The sequence below is a fragment of the Lucilia cuprina genome, chromosome 4 (assembly GCF_022045245.1).
Source record: "Lucilia cuprina isolate Lc7/37 chromosome 4, ASM2204524v1, whole genome shotgun sequence".
In the NCBI taxonomy this organism is placed as follows: Eukaryota; Metazoa; Arthropoda; class Insecta; order Diptera; family Calliphoridae; genus Lucilia; species Lucilia cuprina.
The window spans coordinates 32,450,458-32,464,500 of record NC_060952.1 but is presented as its reverse complement, the minus strand read 5'-3'; the positions used below and the strand labels follow the sequence as shown (position 1 = coordinate 32,464,500).

The 14,043-nt window shown below is 29.9% G+C and overlaps 1 protein-coding gene across 1 annotated transcript in view; it reads right to left on the bottom strand.

Moving 5' to 3' along the window:
• LOC111676373 (Y+L amino acid transporter 2) overlaps positions 1-13,525 on the bottom strand; it is a 49,975-nt gene extending 36,450 nt beyond the window's left edge. Inside the window, exon 1 of the mRNA XM_046948028.1 lies at positions 13,403-13,525. The gene's annotated coding sequence lies outside the window, so the exon portion shown is untranslated. The remainder of the gene's footprint in view (positions 1-13,402) is intronic.
• Between the last annotated feature and the right edge of the window lie 518 nt (positions 13,526-14,043).

Sequence of the window (14,043 nt, the reverse complement as noted above, 5' to 3'; positions counted from 1 at the left end):
AGTTTAACTATGTGTTAGAAAACTATCTGCAACTTTCAAAGGATTATTATTCTAGTTTGAGAGTTTATGGTGGGAAAATTCATTTACAACTAAACTTTTGCACATTTTGAAATGTTTGTTAAAAACCCAGTTTTAAAAAGGATTTATGAAATACTCTTAATATCTTTTAAATAACATCTTCATATTGAATTTGAATACAGTTTTTTTTTCGCCAGAGTAGGTAAAAGAGTAATACATTATAATGTGCAGAGTTGCCTTAAAGCATTCAAAAGAGGTTAATATAAATAGGGACAAACTTCGAGCATAGATAAATATGTATGCTCAAATATAAAGTCATAAGCGCATGGTATAAGCGATCAGAAACTCTTGACTTTCTGGACTTGAAAATATAGCGAAATGCTGAGAAAGGAATACAATTACATATTATGTTAGGGCCGAAGCTTCAAGCTTTTCAATCGAATAAAACTCAAACTGAACCGCTTAAAAAAGGAATACAACTACATGTTAGGGCCGAAGCTTCAAGCTATTCAACCGAATAAAACTTAAACTTAACCGCTAAAACGTATCGTGTATTTCACTGTTTGAACGGTAATACAATTAAATGTGTTCTTTAAGGGAAATTGCTTCTCAAATCCGCACAAGAAAAATGGGATAAATTTTTTAAAAGGTCTCTTGTCATTGTAAATGGTGATGATGAAAACCCGCTTATAGCGATTTCAGAAAGATAGATTTTTCGACATAGTAGTAACAGGAAAAATATAGCAACATTGCACTGGCTCTACGTATGCAATACATTCGTCTCAATTCTTTCGCACAATTTTGTACCCCAGTAGTTCGACAACGCGAAGTAGGTATGAAAAGCGCGTAATGACTCGAAGACCCGTAGTGTGGACCTAGCAGTCTAATTCATTGACGTTTATTTCCGAAAGGGCCTGGTACTTTTATGATATAAAGTTTATTCCAAAAAGATTATTCTATTATGGTTCTAATTTCCTTCAGACTGTCGCATATCTTTCTATACATGTCTGAAAGTAAGTGCTCTGATTAAGAATTCAAATGTACATCTTCAGACCCATTTGTCTCTCCTCTTAACACGCTCCTTTTATCAGGGAATAATATTCTCGAAAATGTTTGGTGTTTGCATAAAGCGGTCCACTACATCTTAATACATCCAATACATCTTAAAGGTACGAGTTGCTAGGGCGTCAGAACCGCCTCATAGCTTACAAGTAATTCAGTCAGAATCATGTCGCTGTTTAGATTCCTAAATACTCAAAAAACGTTACGTCTTTGAAGTCTAGAAAATTGATACATCTGGGTAATAATGTAGCAAATGTTTCTAATAAAATTAAAATAACTTGGAGAAAGAAGAACTCCTCAGAAACATAGAACCCATAAAACAAGATTATCGCCAATACAATCCTCTTGTCACACTCACACTACTTTCAGTATCATTTCATTAAAAGAGGTAAAGAGAGTCCGGTGTTGCCCAGCTGGTGCTACACATTAAATGGGGGATTCAACAGTAGGCTGGCTATCAGTAATGATTTGAAAGTTTATCCCGAAAATAAAGTACACCAATTGCTAGTAGATTCAGTTTAGAAAATGTTACATTCACTATTGATTGATAAATGTTGAAGAGTATAAAAATATCAAACAAAATACTTCGGTTTGACTTTTTGTCTACGATCAGGGGAAATTATTGGGCATATTTTATATAACTTCACGATTTTGATAAAGGAAGTTTTTTAGCCAATATTATGCGATCACCCATATACCGTCGTTTTTAACTAAATATTGGTAACTTATCAAACCAAATAGAAAAAAACACAAACTATAAAAAGAGAATTTATACTTGTTTCTCGTTGATATGGTTAACGATAATGAGAATAAGATGAAGATGTTGATACCTGTTTGTTATCTTTTTCTATTCTATTTTAACTGTTTGTCAAATGATTGAAGTATATAAATATAAAAATATAAGATCTAAACAAAAACTGGAATCAATGCGACAATAAACATGTTGATGACTCTTGTTTATTTAGCACGTGGTTAAAATGTGTGTATTTCACACTAGAATATATATACCTTTATAAAAGTGTGAGTGACAACGTGTAAATGTTTGTTTGTCTTGTTACCATATTTTGTTTGAGCCCTGATATTGAAAATATTTCATTATTTTTATATCAATGACATACAAATTAGAAAGATTTTTTTTGTTTTTTAGTAAACGTTATTTACCTACATACTTTAAGGTCTATCTTCATCTATCAAGTATTTCTAATGTTTTTTTTCGCTCGCACACTTTCTTTAGAAATGCGAGGGTGTTTAGTTTTTTTATGCAGGGATGGTAACAGTGTACTTGTTTGTCATTTATACATAAAACATAGCATGGACTTAATTTACGGAGAAAAAAGATTTCAAATTAACTTTAAGCGTGATATCTGATACTCTTATCCAATCCTGGATTAACCTCATGCTAAGAAATAAACGGAGATGGATATTTCCTGACTTCTATGCAAGCGATGTCGTAATATTACTAAGGGGAAGGAAACAAATTACTTGTGTTAAGGAGCTGAGAAGGCTCTGGATACCACCTTGAGCTGGGCTCAAACAAGAGGCCTCAATGTTAAACCGGCAAAGACGAAATCCGTTTTTCACAAGAAACATAAAAATATCTAAGTATTATGAACCCTGCTTCTTGGGCAAGAAGACACCGGTGACGAACAAAGTTAAGATACTTAGATGTAATCTTTGACCGAAAATTAAAATGAAGAAATTAAGCGAAGACACCAAAACATAGAGAATAGGGTTAACAAGGCACATCAGTAGGCGAACTATAGGCATGAAATCTCTGGGAACGTTTCAAGATATTCTACACATTGAAACATATTATTAAGGCGTAATATAAAGCCCAACGGCTCTTAACTTTATGCGAACTGAACAAAAGCGGTAAGACAAAAAATATATACTGGAGACATTGAAAGTCTAATTACAATTATCGGATGTGCCTGATCGTTTATCAAATACTGAATATGTTGGATACTTTGAAACGCTGAACCCTGATAGAATGTTTGAGTCAAGTGAGAAATTAGATCAAATAAAATTTGATTAGAAAAAATATGAAACCCGCAGTGCTTAACATATTTACCGTCAGGTAGAAGCCATTTAAGCCGATATCAAGTGATAAAGTTAAATTTACCATCGCGGATTCTCTAGCAACAGAGTACACCGATTATTTTGTCGGTATACCGCTCTCAAGCTTCGTGAAAAACTCCACGAGCTTGCACAACACAGATGGTCGATTGAAGCTACGTGTTGTTTAGCGAGTATCATGTGTCCGTCGTATGGCTCACGTAGATCATGAGTCCTAGTTCAGAATAAATCCACGAAACCTAATTGCAGTGATAAATGGCCACTAACCTTTTAAGGTCCTTGCTGGAAGTGGAACAAAGAGGAAGAAGATAGTACTGCGGAGCATAGATTGAATCTGTTCTGCTTTAACTGAATATTCTACCAGAGGTTAGGGAGCTCGAGCTTGTTACCCTGACGAATGCAAAACCATTCGACGCAACGAAAGTTGAATTAAAAATATGTGTGAGAAAATCTAATAAAGAAAGAAAATACATTCAGTAATCAAAGTTTTTTTTTTTATCAACAAACATTTTTCTTCCATTAAAAGATGCACAGAACAGGTCCGGGTGTATTTCTTCTTATATCATGTAGTATATAACATATCAACCTAACCTAAAGCCAGCGAGTATCAAAAATATTTACCACTGCACCAAATTTTCCATCGCTGTTATATAGTATTTCAAAAAAGAACACATCGTTACTAACACATTTAAAAATAATAAAATAACAAAATGTTTACATTATAACACTTTTATCATTTGCCACGTAATATTGAATACTTCTACTACTACTTTAATTCAAAATTGTTTGAAATGTTTTTTTTAGAGGTGTTTCTTGAATAAAAAAATATTTTATGAATGAATTGTAGTTTTATTCTATTAGTTTTAAATATATTCAAATAAAATTGTGTTTATAGTGTCCGATTATAAAATAGACCATGTTCTATTGACCATGTTCTATTGACTTAGTTGTGGATCAGTCAATAGACTAGTCTATTGACTGGCCTATTATTGTGTATCAGTCTATAGTATTGAATAGTTGAATGAGTATTAGAAACTTATTGGTTATTCTACGAGCTATTCTATTGTCTAGCCTGTTATCTAGTATTAGATTAGTTTGTGGAGCAGCCCATGGACTTGCCCGTTTCATATGTTTAGTTTCTGAACAAGTCTACTGACTAAGAATTAATCTATCTAATATATTAATCTATGATGTTGTTAACGGCTTAGTATATTACTTAGTCTATGGGTAAAGTTACACTCATTCAAAAAACTCTGTATGAGCGATATGTCCAACTTTTATACTTTAAATTCGGCATAACTTGTCCAATAGAGCTTCCCATACATATTTTTCCAATTCACAATCGGTGTTGTACGGGTGTATCGTAGTATGTCGTAATTTTTTACTATTGATTTGTTTTTGTTTCAAAAAATTTTATTTGAAAATTTTGTATGACTTACAACTCTACAACGATACGACATTGATTGTGAATTGAACAATTATAATTAGGTTTCACACATCATGTTAATCTCAATAAAAAAAATCTTCATAGAGCTAGTTATGGAACTAGTTACTTATTAGTAGCCTTTCCCTTATGCATTTATTTGAAATCTATTTCATTTTTAATTTATTTCATTTCATCAAAAATCAACTTGTGAATTTCATTTCATTAGATTTTTTTAAGTATTTATTAATTTATTTACAGCTTTCAAATAATTTTTATATATTTAAACACTTTAATTGATAATATCCTCATTGCTGCTTTTCATATCATTATACATACTTATTATTATTGTTGTGATATCACTCAAATGCTGTATGATCATTCTTTTCATTTTCATATTTTTTTTTAAACTAAACTACACTTTATTAATCAATCTATTGTTGTCTAAAACAGACATAAGACATGTTGCAAAAATTTAAATTTTCCTTTTCTTAGAGTGAACAAACTCAATAAATTTATATTTGTTTTTTTTTCTGCTGCTGCTGTGCTGTTTTATTAGAGAGCCTATTCGTATGAATGATATACATAGAAGTCTTTGTTAATATATTATTTAATTTGTTTGCAGATATTACAGTGGGGAAGAAAAATATGTTTCTAATATTAAGAAAAATTTTCAAAGTCTTGAACACTTTCAGTGCGAAGAGATTTTTGGGAAGAGATATACAAAATACAACAAAAGCTTATTGACCAATATTTATACCCTACACCACTATAGTGGGGAGGGTATTATACGTTTGTGCTGATGTTTGTAACATACACAAATATTGGTCCAATACCCACCTTAAAGTATAACGATCATTAATATTTTGAGTAGATTAAGACATGTCCGTCCGTACGTCTGTCTGTCCGGCTGGCTGTTCATGTAAACCTTGTGCGCAAGCTACAGGCCGCAATTTTCAAGATAATTTGATTAAATTTGGACCAAGCATATTTTTCGAAATCGGTCCATTGTTTCACCTAGCCCCCATACAAACGTACCTTCAGATTTGGGCTTTTTGTGTCATAATTACGTCAAATATACAATAATCTCTCTAAAAATTGGCACAAATAACTTTTATATAAGTACAAATGACACTGCAGATTTTCATAATGATCGCCCCTTATTTCACCCTAGCCCCCAAACAAACCCCCCTTAAAAAATGTCTTGAACGTCTAAAATTGACTTGTAACAATATCGCAATGAAACTCAACAAAACTAACTGTTATTTAAAAATATATCCTTTTCCCAAAGGATATATACTCCTATATAAAGCCTCATTTAGAAAATTTTGTTTTTATCAATAAATTGTTTAAATATTTTGAAATTAAAGTAAAATTCAACATAAAAAGTTTCTTTATGAAAAATAAAAATTTTAAAAATGTACTCATGGTGTAGGGTATTATGTGGTCGGCCATGCCAGACTATACTTTTCTACTTGTTTCCAAATAGATTTTATCTGGACTTGCATTATGCGGCGGAAGTGTTAAGCTTTATGTCTGGTCGCATAAGTTTGAAGAACAGTTTAAATTTAGTAGTTAGACAGTTAGTTAGATAGATAGATAGTTCGTTAGATAGTTAGTTAGATAGTTAGTTAGATAGTTAGTTAGTTAGGCAATCAGTAAGCTAGTAGAAGGAACACTCCCAGACCTCCTCTGCTATGCTCTCCTTAACCAATTCTCATGAAGGAATCGTACCTCCGGTCTATCAGACTTAAACCCATCGAAGGCCACTAGCATTACTTTACTTTTCTCACATACTGTATCTGTGTGCCTGCAGATACATTTGTTACAAAAGTTTTATGTAGTATTGTGAATGAATATTATAATTTAAATGATTATAAAATATGTTGAAGTGTCTGTGATTTAAATCTCATGATTAACAAATTGTTATAATTCAATTAGGGGCGATATTTACGACATGAGAAATGTAAGAAACTATTTGAAAATAAAAAGATAAATAAAATTAAAGAAACTATGCGGTATTTTCAATGTGTTAATAATGATACAATTGGCATGTTAATTACTATTGTTGAACTGTTGAAATTATAAGTAAATATGACACCCTACACTAGTGTGCTAAAACAAACATGCATATGTTTAAGACATAATGATTGATTTTTTTAAACTATAATATGTTACACTTAATTAAAATTATAAAGTATGTCAACACAAATTTAATATTATTTAATTATCATTTAAATTTGTCTGTGGAACTTTGTGTGGTTAATTATTACATACTTTTTACGTTTTTTATTTTCATTTTTCTATTTAACTTATTTTTTAAGTAATTAGTTGTAAATTTGTAATTCTGTTGGGATTACAGAAATTTGAGTAACTATTGCATCAGCCACTTTGTTATAAACATTTAACTATGAGTATTTATGACCTTTAAAGTAGATAGTTACAAATAGAGGAAGGTTTTAAGTTCTTCAATAGAAATGAGTTTAATAGTAAATGCAATTAAATCATTTACAATTGGGAAATTTTGTAAGTTATTGCGGATATTGATGGAGTAAATATTTTATGTTTGAAGTGGATTGATAATAATAGACAAATGTCCATGATGTAAAGGAAGCAGTTCCTTAACTAGCGAAGGAGAGCACATCACTTACTATTGTAGTCTTAATATGATAAATTGTTCAGTTATGAACAAACTTTGTAGACATTATTTTCATGTAAAACTCAAATGTTGCCTTCGTGTTAAAAAATGTGGAGAAAGTAAGGATCAATTTGAATCTGTACATGAAAAATTAGGAAAAATTTTACTCCTATGGCGGGAATAAAAATGTTTGATAATTTAAAGGTTTCTAATCTTCACACGAGGCATTACTCAGACTTACTTGAAAGTATTGCCAAAACGAAAGAAAGGTTAAGGCGATAAAGAATAGGATGAAGGCTTACTAGGGTTCTATAGTTCAAACGAAAAGTCGACTTTTCGACTTTTTGTCCTTAGCTAAAAGTCGACTTTTTGCATTTTATGCAAAGCCGATTTTCGACTTTTTTCAATTAGTTAAAAGTCGACTTTCAGACTTTTTGACTTATAGTATTTTCTAAATATTTTTCGAATTTTCGAATTTTCAACTTTTTCCGACTTAAGACGGAAAGTCGGAAAAAGTTTTCAGCACTATTTTCTACTTTTTCAGACGTTTTTCGAACTTTGTACGACTATTTCCGACTCTTTTCGACTTTTCCTATTTTTTTTTCTACTCTTGAACTTTTTACGACTTTCCGACTTTTTTCAACTTTTCGACAACTTTTGACCTTGTCCGACCCATTTTTCGACTTTCCGGCTTTTTTCTACTCTTCGACTATTTCCGACTGCTTGACTTCTTAGACTTTTTCCGACCTTTTTTGGCTATTCGACTTAGTTCGACTTTTCGACTATTTTTGACTTTTTCCGATTTTTGACTTTTTTCGACTTTTATTTCCAAAGTTGACTTTTTGACTTTATTCAAAGACGATAGTCGAGTTATCTGTGTATACACAGACACTTCCAAGAAAACGAATGGAGTTGGAGAATTGGGTATAAAAATCTCTTTTCGACTCAATGAACTTCAAGTTGAAATACATCGAATCTAACAGGGATATCAAAATTAATACCGACAGTCAAGCTTCTATTTAATTCAAATTTGAAGTGTTTTCGACATCTAGAATAGTCCATGAATGCCGGACGTCTCCCAATGAGATGTGGAGACACTCGAACATCACCCTTATTTGGGTATTTAGACATATGTAGAAGATTTTCGAAACCTAGGAGACAAAACAGCATTATTTTACGGAGCTACTTTACAACCAGAGGTTTCACCGGTGTACATGATTTGTTTCAGTATTCTAGGTATTTAATCTCTGCCCATTGGATACCCGTTGCTTAACTTCCGAGATGGCAACAACGCCTAGAGACGTAAACGGTCGACCGAAATATGAATTCGTAAATAATTCTAAGATAAGATTATACATACTGTGCTAAGTCTAGTAAAAATCTATGCAATAAAATAAGACGAAGTGCACGGTGGGACTTTTGCAAAAAATTTATGGAAAAATTTATGAGATCTACTGCGCTTCTCATCACCGGCGATCTTAAAAGAACCCCCTCAAAGGCTTAACTAGCTACCTTTTGACCTCCTAGACAGTCAATCGGCTATGACTACTGCAGCCAGATTGAATTTAACTGTCAAGTTGATACATTGTTCCATGGACCATGCTAAGATTTTAGTTCTTAGACCGAGTCATCAGTACGCTGTTGATTATTGTATTCCAGAACCTTCTCTAATAAGCAATTTTTAGTATTTTATCTCTACGGAGTCTCAAGAATTTCTCCCTCCACCTAATAATTGCTTCTGCCACAGACATATTCAAGACAACGAATGGAGTTGTAACATATTTATTAAGGAATTTGGTATAAAAATTTCTTTCCAATTTCTTTATAATTAAAAACGAATCTAAAGCAAATCCACATCACATCAAAAAATTCGAGTATTTATAAATCATCATTCATTTATTTTAACATTTCTCTTTACAAGTACTTCCCCTTTGTAATGAGTCTGTAAGTAGTTGTCTGTGGTTAAGTTGTCGTCATAAATAATAACAACATATTAACAACTTGTACTAAAAAAACTACAAATTTATTAAGAAAATATACTGAATTTGCGAAAAAAATAATAATAATAATCCACGACGTAAATATAAAATGTAAACAATTGAATAATTAAAAGTGCTTATTATTGCAGTTAAGTATAAAAGAAGATTTGGCGCTTAAAATAATGTACTCACTTACTACAAACATATGTATGTATATAAAAACTTAGTAAAATATTAACAACTATACTAAAAAATGCATTTAGAAAAAATTAAAGTGTGAAACACGTGAGTTGTTGTACAGTAGAATACCAACTAAATTTTTACGTTATTATTAATTTTAATTGAATTTTTTTTGTTAATAAATCTTAAGAAATTTGCAATTTTTTGTTTGTAATATAAAAATGTTTTATTTTAATTTATTACAAAACAAATTGCACGATTTGAACTGCAATTCAAATAAAAAACTTTATTTTCAAGTTTTCGTCATTTCATTATTTGACTTCAAGGTTAGGTTTCTTACCACAAAGTTTAATGAACTAAAAACAAATGAAACCCATTTTATTTAATTTTTTATAATTATTTGCAATGAAAGTAATACTTTTGTTTGTTAAATTGTTAATGGATATTAAATACCTAAAAAAAACATTTAACATGCATTTTAAATTTAATTTCATTTGAGTGTTATAAATCGTAAATTTATGTTTGTTATCTTAAAGGTTTAAAAAAATACACTTTTAAACACACAATTTTCATGATCAAGGAGAAGTACAAATTAAAGTCGCTGGGAATTATTGTGCATATTGAGTATTTTTAAATGTACACACCTAAAATTTAAGGTTCTTGTTCTTAGTTTTTTTTAAGTTACGAGTATTAATAACCACAAAAAATTTATTTCAACACGAAAGACATAGATATTATGTCCAAATTTTAATTGGAACAAAGTCTTTGACATTAGGTTAAATCTTTGATATTAAGTTGCAATCATCCACAGTTTTCAGAAAATAAGTAAGAATTAATTTCAAATCAAGTGGGTGGGTCCACTGAGTCTTTGGACACGGTACAGACTGTTTAGTAAACTATTTAAGCTCAACATACTTTTTACCTCTCAGGGTGATTCTTCTATAGACTATACTATGGACTATACTATAGACTAAAGACTAGATTAAAGACTAGCCTATAGACTAGACTATAGACTAGACTACAGACTAGACTATATACTAGACTATAGACCAGACTAGTTTATATATACTGGACTATAGAATAGACTATATACTCGACTATAGCCTATACTATAGACTAGACTATAGACTAGACTATACTATAGACTAAAGACTAGATTAAAGACTAGCCTATAGACTAGACTATAGACTAGACAACAGACTAGACTACAGACTAGACCATATACTAGACTATAGACCAGACTAGTTTATATATACTGGACTATAGAATAGACTATATACTAGACTATAGCCTACACTATAGACTAGACTATAGACTAGACTATAGACTAGACTATAGACTAGACTATAGACTAGACTATAGACTAGACTATAGACTAGACTATAGACTAGACTATAGACTAGACTATAGACTAGACTATAGACTAGACTATAGACTAGACTAGACTAGACTATAGACTAGACTATAGACTAGACTATAGACTAGACTATAGACTAGACTATAGACTAGAATATAGACTAGACTATAGACTAGACTATAGACTAGACTATAGACTAGAATATAGACTAGACTATAGACTAGACTATAGACTAGACTATAGACTAGACTATAGACTAGACTATAGACTAGACTATAGACTAAACTATAGACTAGACTATAGACTAGACTATAGACTAGACTATAGACTAGACTATAGACTAGACTACATACTAGACTATAGACTAGACTACAGACTAGACTATAGACTAGACTACAGACTAGACTATAGACTAGACTATGGACTAGAAACAAGGCTATAACTATGCCATATGGACAATAAGACAGCCCTAACATATTAAAGCATTATGCTTTATACTTAGTTTATAGTTTTCTTTTGTACGCAACCAAAGAAAAAATCTCTTTCATTTCAATCAACTCAACACGACAACTTTTTAACGTCATTTTATCTTAATAATAACTTTCGCAAAACTTTGATTGAAGATAACATATGATTTATCATTTGAGAGTAAAAAAATGAACATATTTGTTATTTGCTGACAGCAGCCATATTTAGTAATTTAGTATCTTATGTTCTGCCAAATGATGTTTTGTTAAAAACACCTTTCATCCGGTGATATTTTGATTAAGAAAGAAGAAATAAATATTTGATGGCGACATAAAATTTTCTCAAAGGACTATTTATTCAAAGTAAAGAACATCAGATGTGGTTAATAGTCACAACAATGAAAAAAAAATATAAATATTTAAATGAATTTTTTAATCTTTGAAATTTTTCGTTAACATTAAATAATGCATACTTTTGGGGTATCTTTAAAATGATTTAAATATTGCATACTTTAAGGCGGTGTAAAAAAATTATTTAAATTATCTATTTTAAGTTTTAAATTTTCATTTTATTGCATTGAATGTGTTCAATTAAAAATCAATACATTTTTTTTCTAACCAACTAATCGTTCATGAATTTTGACACTTTATTCAATGTGTGTGTTTTTTATTCTATTTTGAGCTTGACATTTTCTTTTAATTTTGTTTTTTTTTTACATTTCAAAACCCTTTTGTAAAAAAACTATTACAATAGACTCTTACTGTGTCGTTTATATTTTACTCAATGACTTTGCAGAAAAAACAAGATTAATTGTTTAACTTTTTTTTTGCGAATTGCCGTTTTTTATAGTACTTTTTTTCGTTACACGATGACGTATTTGTTTTTCTGTATGTGTGGTTAAAATATGGGCAAAATTTATTAGGAATGTATCGTTTTCAGGGTACAAATTAGTTTTACTGCAAACTATAAAGAAGTTCTATGTAAGAACTGATATTTTATTTGAACTATAGATTCACAATTGACTTTACTTTCAGTAAAACCTCTCTTACAGAAAATTTGCGGATTTGTGAAATTATCGAAAATGTATATGTTCTTAGATGTTAATCTCGTTTTCATATTCTGCAGTTGTCGATTCATAATTAATTGAAAAGATGCAAATGCTAGGTGCCACTATTTTTTCGAAATTCAGTCCCTATTATAGTGTAAACTGATACAAATTGTACAATATGTACTCAGAGTTAATCATTAGCTATTCGGTGCTATTATTGAGTCAAAACTCTCAAATGTCGGATAGACCGATGAGCAATAACTAATTACACTTACTCGTAATTTGTAATTGACCAATAACCCATCGCAATTACTTGTAATTCCAATGAATGTTTTGCCAATTACTTGTAATTGCAATGAATGTTTTGATAATTTTAATTACTTGTAATTGTAATGGAATTTACCAATTACTTGTAATTGCAATTGAATTTATCAATTACTTGTAATTGTAATTTAGGTTTTACTAATTATAAATTACATATAATTATAAAAAATTGTGATTACTTGTAATTATAAATGAACATTTTTCAATTACAATTACAAATAATTGTAATAGGCAAATTAATTACAATTAAAAGTAATTGTATTTGATAAAGTTTCAATTACAATTACTTCAATTGTAATTGTAATTAAAAATACAATCATTATCCCCCAAGTCTGATGTCAATATGTGATAAATTTTTAAATTTGAAGAAATTACTGGATCTATAGGAACTAAAACTGTATAATCAATAGTCTTGATCTAAATATAAAATGTAGTCTAAATATGTTGTTAAAATTTTTGAAAATTTTTTACTGATATACATATTTATAAATGTACAGCCCTATTATATATACACATTAATATAAATCGAATAATAGTGACGTATTTTCTGTATACAACATCCTCTTATTTCTTTAATATTTTCCCTTTAAAGTGGGTGGTATGAAAGGGCTGACAAATGTAAAGTTCAATATTTGCAGACAAAATGCGATTTAATTAAAAGAACCTTCAAAAAAGGACAAATTATAAAATGAAATAAATTGAATAGAATTTACAAAACATTTATTTTATTCGAATAGATAAAATATGTAATAGATGTACATAAAATATTTTAAATTAAATTTACATAAAATACACGTGTTCTATTTGCAGCTTTTCTTAGTATACTTACACAATTCTTTGTAAATTTAAGATTTTATCTTAAAGTTTATTTAAATACTATTTTCTAGTAACAATCAATTATATAATCCTTTTTGTGATTTTAATAATTTATTTATATTTATTTTATATAGTCTTTGACATTTTTGAAAGTTTTTGTTTTAAAACATTTTTAAGATTATCTTTTTAACCTTTTTTTTTCTTTTTTTATATACCTCAAGCGTAGATATTTTTCTATACTTCTCTTTTTGTTAAGATATTTTTTTTCTTTTTCTTATTTTTAACACACCTTATCTTTATGTATGCCGCCGAAAAACTAATTCAAAAAGTCCAAAATACATAAAAAGCACCATCATTTTCATAATGTGTTTAACTTGGAACAATACTTTTGATAAGGATTTCTGTGTTGTACACAGAATCCATCTGTATCCACTCGCTCTCTCTCTCTCTCTTTATTTGTTTAAAATCCTGCTCTCTTTGCCTCGCAAAAACAGTAGTAGGAATGTGTCAGTATGTGCCAGTAATAAATGTTAGTCAAGATGAAACATATTGGTATTTTACGGATTCAAATGTGTGTTTATGTATTTTAGTTACTGTAGACCTTCCCATACCGAAGCCGATATAAAATGACGTCGCTGTGTTGGAAATCATGAA